We start from the raw sequence: 6,244 nt of genomic DNA, 5'->3' as shown, positions 1-6,244 counted from the left end.
CTGCTAATGTCCTTTTACCGCTGCTCTGTTGAGAGCGTGCTGGCGTACTGTATCACTGTGTGGTTCACCAGCTGCTCAGCAGTGGACAGTAGAGCCCTCTAGAGGATCATCTGCTGCTCACTGCCGTCTTTGGAGGACTTATTCAGCTCTTACTACCTCAGTAGAGCAGTAAACACTGTTAAAGACCAATCCGATCCTGGACACCATCTGGTTGAGCCACTGTTCTCAGGTAGATGCTTCAGGTTCATCAGATCACAGACAAACAGATTGAAAAACAACTTCTACCCCAGAGCCGTAAGAGAACTGAACTCTGCCAAACACTCACACTAACTGTCTGGAACTGAGTAGCTACTACCTAACGATGCATTTTGTATTTATTTATTTTGCACTAAAAGACTGACCAATTTCACTGCAAATCCCAGTGACAATAAAGATCTATTCTATTCTATTCTATTCTAATTCTGAGTTTTACATTTGCGCTTCATTACCTTTGACTTAAATCTATATCACTCACTGCAGTTTCCAATAAAGTCACAAATCAGCCATTAATACATGAAAAAAACATGAAATCCTTCCATTAATAAGACAGACCGTCTCTGTGGGCGTGCTTTTTTTGGTGCTAGTTTACAGATATTGACATATTTGTACCATTAGCTGCAAAGCATTGAGTGCTTGTCAGCATTTTCATGCATATTAAGGAGGGAAAACTTGAGGTTGCAACTAGAAACAAATGGAACGTGTCTCTCGGGGCTCATTGTGGTGTTATAAATCCGCAGTGCCATCAGTCCAGCTACACTGCATCTAAATTAAAAGATCAGCTTAGATGTGATCCTCATTTGCAGGGACTAACGGCTTTTATCCTAATTGGCAGAAGCTTTTGATGTTGAGAAGCTGCCCTCTCTCCCTTAACAAATAGACTCAACTGCATGGGTGGTCTTGCTGAACTGTTTATGGCTCACATTTCTTTCGCTCACAAACAAGTGCCTCCTCTCCCCCCACATGTTTGTCGAACAGCAACACTCGTGCTTCATAAATGTTTGTCTTATCAGCTGTGGTTAACAACAAAATACAGAGCAAATGAATTTCACGGGTCATTTAAGGCAGCCTTTATGACCATTTCTGTTTTTATTGTGTTGTAATAGTAGCATGATGGCTGTTACCCACACGTACTCTGAGCTGTTTCCTGCCTTTGTCTCTGACTGACAGTTGCTGGCAGGCATGAAATCTGCATTCATGCCACTTAAACATTTGACAATTTTTTACCTGTTGAAGAATTACAGAGTAAGAAAATCAAGCTGTAGATTGACAGTAGAATAAGACTAGATCTAGATTCATGATTCACAATTTGGAGTACTTGTTCCCAAGAATAGTTCTGGTGTGATTTTGAAGTACCATGGTAGCAGTAGCAGGTAAAATGCTGCGATTGTGTGTAAAGTGTTGGAAAACGCATGGAGCAGCAGTTTGAACAAGCAGCAATCTGGAGGTACCTACTCTGTCAGTTAAATTCATTTCTTCTGTTCATTGTGCTCAAGTAATTTTGACAATAATTCCACAATTAGGTAGATATTAGGCCTCAAAGAGAGGTACGTTTGGGGTCAAGACAGGCTGGCGTGGCAGGCCTGGTCTGGAGATATTAACAAAGAGCCAGGAGTTAAATGCTTGTTGTTTTAATCCAGTTATGATATGATGACTGTTATTTTCTCATAATCAGTTTTTGATTCTCTGTAATTATGGCTTCTTCTTTGGGAAATTGCCTCTAAGGGTTTCATTTTTTTCAGTAAGTAAATATTTGCTTATTCTCCTAAAGGTGTCCAATTTTAATGGACTTAAATGCAATTTTAGCATAAAGTAGAATATGTGCAATCCACCTTGCTCTTTGCCTGCTCCACCAATCGGATCCTGGTTCACAATGGAAAAGGTGGCGCTGACCATAAAGCCATTTTCTAGGCTTCAATTTGGCTCTGATGTTAATCAATGGGTGATGACATGCAGTCATCTTTATAAACATTATATTGGTCTAAATGAGGTAAAAAGGTTGGAATATGCAGCTAAAATTAATAATAGACAGTTCAAGTAAGTATGGATGGTTAATTTAAACACATATCCTTTAGGATGAAACCATAAATTCTAAATGATACATGACTAAAATAATATGGTTGAAGAAAATTGTTAAAGTGGGAACCTAAACGTAATGAATAAGTGGCTAAAATGAGCTGAAAACAGCGGATGGGTGAAATGGTTATCCAAAAATAATAGATAAATGGACATCACAAAATGAATGGAAAGGGGGAAACAGCGGCTAATAGCTGCCTTTAAGTGTTGGCCGAAATCTTGAAAAACAACAATTACTAAAAAAAAAAAACGTGGTATCCACTCTCATCAAAACATCCAGATTAAAACCAGTTCAAAAGAACATTAAGAGCCTGGTGGGTTACTTGAATCCATTTTCAGGCTGTGAGGGTCTAAAAGGTTGGAAACCACTGCTCTGTGGTTAACCGCACTGGCAGCAAAAATCCACCCAAAACAACTTCTCTCAGAAGGTCAAACCTGGTCTGATAGTTTAATGTGCAGCCAGGGAATCTTCTGCAGTTGGATGAAATGAAATTACTCTGAGCCTTGGTAGATTTAATCAAAAGTGAGTCACTCTGGCACCCACTCCGATCTTTTTAATCTTTGTCTCAGGTTCACTGCCCAGCCCACACTTTGGTGTTTTCCATTAATTCCAAATGCATCATTCATCTCTCATTCCAGGAGTGTGGCGGTCTCTCTCTGTGGAGGTGTCCAATATCTGACCTGGAGAATAATGACCTTTTTCTCTCTTTGCTTCAGTTGAACTGGGCACAGATAAACTTTGCATTTGATGCTCGAATTCTGCCAACAGAACAGACTTTTTGCCATTTTTTGTCCATAACCAACACAATATCAACAAAATATTCACATATTTGTAGGCTTTAAAAAGTTTGTGGTAATGTTGGCAAGCAGCCTGTTCACAGACATGGAGCAACATTAGGTGAACATTTGGAGCCACATTTCCATCCAGTATTCTTAACTCTGTTTTACTCTCCACTGATTCATGAGGGAAATATCGCAGCTCCACTGTGTTCACCGCTTAGTTAGTAATTGCTGTTTGGTGGTGGGCAGGTAGCATACGGGGGTTTAAAAGCGGTTTAAGTCTGGAAACAAAGCTGGTGAGGGCAGCAAGACTGAACCAAAGCAATAAAGTTGTGAGATACAAAAAAGCTGAGAAGAATTTCAATTTGTCAACACAGCAACTTACAGTATGTACACACATTTGATCTATCGTTAGTCTATGGGATATTCACAATTTGAGCTTGAACGTCATTTGACTGGATTTAACAAAAACAACCTTACTATCACCTTTCAAAAATCTATCACAGCAGCCTTTATGGATTGGATAGTTGTATTTGAATCCATAAATCACTGCACTTCTGCATTCTGCACTATTCAGGTGTTTACTGAGCGCTTTCACAGCTGGAGCAGAAAATAATGGTTGAGCTTCAACATTCACACCATGTTCCAGCTGTGAGCTGTGATGTGTTAATTCCCAGTCTGGTGCTTCAGACCTGAAGGCTATACAGCATGTGCCTTATGCTTAATAAGAGGCTCAACAATTCATAAAATCAGGACCTTTGATATTCGCCGCTCAGGGGTTCAACTAAACCATGTCTCAACATCACAATGTACACAAACAAGACTCCTCCTCTGCCATGAGGATTTGGGTTAAAAACAACTGATCCACTGAGAAACTATTTCTGTCTTGGCTTAGTAGTGATCATATCACATGATTTTCACCTGGATTAGAAGTTGCACCTGGTGGTGTTAAAGTTTAGATGTTCAACTTTCTACGTTTGGTGTCAAAGTTCATTCTGGACATTTTGAAACAGCGGTTAAAAACAGTATCAATGTTGTTGTTCTAGATGTATCAGATCCATGGCAGGGTTTAATCAAATATTCTCCATTAAAATACTTATAAGATAATCCCATCACAAGATTCATTTGCACGCTGCTCATGAGCTTTTGTTTATATCACTTGATCTTTATCAGAAATTTAAGCTGCAATTCAGTAACCGATGAAGATCATTTGCTCTTTGCAAAGTCAAACACAGACCTGTAGAATATACTGTATGTCCTCTATTCTTTTCACTCTGTTCTGTGTCTAAAGGATATAAACTCTGCTAAACTTCGATTTAGTTCTTTTCATCTACGCCCAGATCACATTCTGTTGAGCTGTGCTATTTCATATGCTTCTTCTGATATTGCAGTCAAGCCTTAATATAGTTTTAAGAAAATATGTCCATAATTCAGCTCATTTATTCTTCTTGCTTTCATCCAAGTCATGCCCTCTTATGAAATTCAGAGAACACAGAGATAGGCTGAAATTGACTCTGCTATCAGTCCAACACGAACCACATGAGAGCTATCTATAAAGCAGCTGCAGAAGAATATTAGAAAGACAATCTGATGAAAAAAAAATGTTATTTTCACAGCCAAACTAGTTTCAAACATGTTTTTTTGGTTGAATGCAATTTTACCAGAAGTTTGGTGGACTTAAATTTGACTGTGACAATAACTGTGAGACTAAAAACACCACTGAATTAGAATCTGTTACAGTATATTAAAGGCTTGTGAGGGGTGTTTGATCTGTGCTGTGGGAATCAATTAGATTTTTGACATCTAGCTGCGACAGAAAAATCCCATGTTGAGGTTCAAAACCCGGTTCTATACAATACGGCTTCTGAACTCAGCTAGCTCAACCAGCCGTCACTGAAATACAATGCAATCACTTCACCCAGACAAGACTTTAAATACTGCATGAGTCATATTTTCCCAAATGAATTATGTATTTATGTCAAAAGTGAGTTCCTGTCTTTGTACAAATGTGTGGAACAAGTTCCCAAGCTTGTTTACACTTTGGTTAAACATGAATCAAAGAGCGCAGCTTTAAAATGGTTTCTCCTATAGTTTGTGTTGGCAGTGACAGATTGCTTCATGAACTCAATGCATGGGCATATGTTAGAAGAATGGCTCTCTAATAAACTGTAGTGCGCATTAATCAAAACTGAGTGCAATCAAGATGAAAGTGCAGCGCAACAACAATGCACCATTAGGGCCAAAGAAATACAGGAAAAAATTACATCTCTTGTAAGCTGCCGAAATTGATTGATGCTTTTTCCCCCCTCATTTGGTGGCACTGGGACAGCAGATTACAGTTAACAGGATTACAACAAATGAACTGATTTCAATGTCTGTCACAGACATCAGCTCAGTAAATGTCTACATGATGTATATCTCTACTGCATATACTCTCATGCTTTTGCACTGCTTCACTTATCAATCACAGAAATCAATGAAATATATAAGGGAAGTTCAGGGTTTTTTTCACCCCCAAATGTGTTGAACTCTGAAAGGAAATTACATATGGAGGAAGGAACATATGTTTTGTCTCTACCCATTTTAAAAAAACAAGCTACAATAACCCCCTATTGTTCTGTATACCAGGGGTCACCAACCTTTTTGAACCTGAGAGCAACTTCAAGGGTACTGAGTAGTATGAAGGGCACCTTGTTTGATACAAACTTCCTCAATAGCAAACTTGCGTCATCATCTTTAAACAATAATAATAATAATGAAAATAATATGTAAAAGGACTGTCTGATCACATTTATGTTAATTATTCCTTACAATAATTATTAACAATGATTTCCACAACAATGAGGGTAGGAAACACACACACACACACATATGGAAATGTGTTCCAATATTTAAAAGTCAGAGGTATCCCATCTCTGAAACTTTGGTAAATATATTTCTTGGCAGTTTTGTATGAATCAGCATATTTGCAGCATTTTGTTCAAAATCACACCAGTTACATTTCTGTGCAAATTGTCACTTCTAACATTTTTAGGAAATCATTAACTGTCATCAAATCATGCTTCATTTGTGCAAACCACTACCTTTGTAACATTTTTGAACAATTCATGAACTCTGTCCCATGTTTGTACAAATTATCAGTTATGTAAGGAAAAAAATCAACTCTTTCACATTTTGAAATGAATCCTATCACATTAGTATTAATCACCAGCATTTTTCACCAACATTGCAACACTTTTAACAGATCATAACAATAAATCATTACATGTTTTCAACAAATTATTTTTCACATTTTTATGTAATGGCACGGTGTTCTGAATGACAACATATGTTACCTCTTTCTTTGTCTGTA

This window comes from Amphiprion ocellaris, chromosome 22 (assembly GCF_022539595.1).
Source record: "Amphiprion ocellaris isolate individual 3 ecotype Okinawa chromosome 22, ASM2253959v1, whole genome shotgun sequence".
In the NCBI taxonomy this organism is placed as follows: Eukaryota; Metazoa; Chordata; class Actinopteri; family Pomacentridae; genus Amphiprion; species Amphiprion ocellaris.
Note: the sequence above shows the minus strand (reverse complement) of the source record.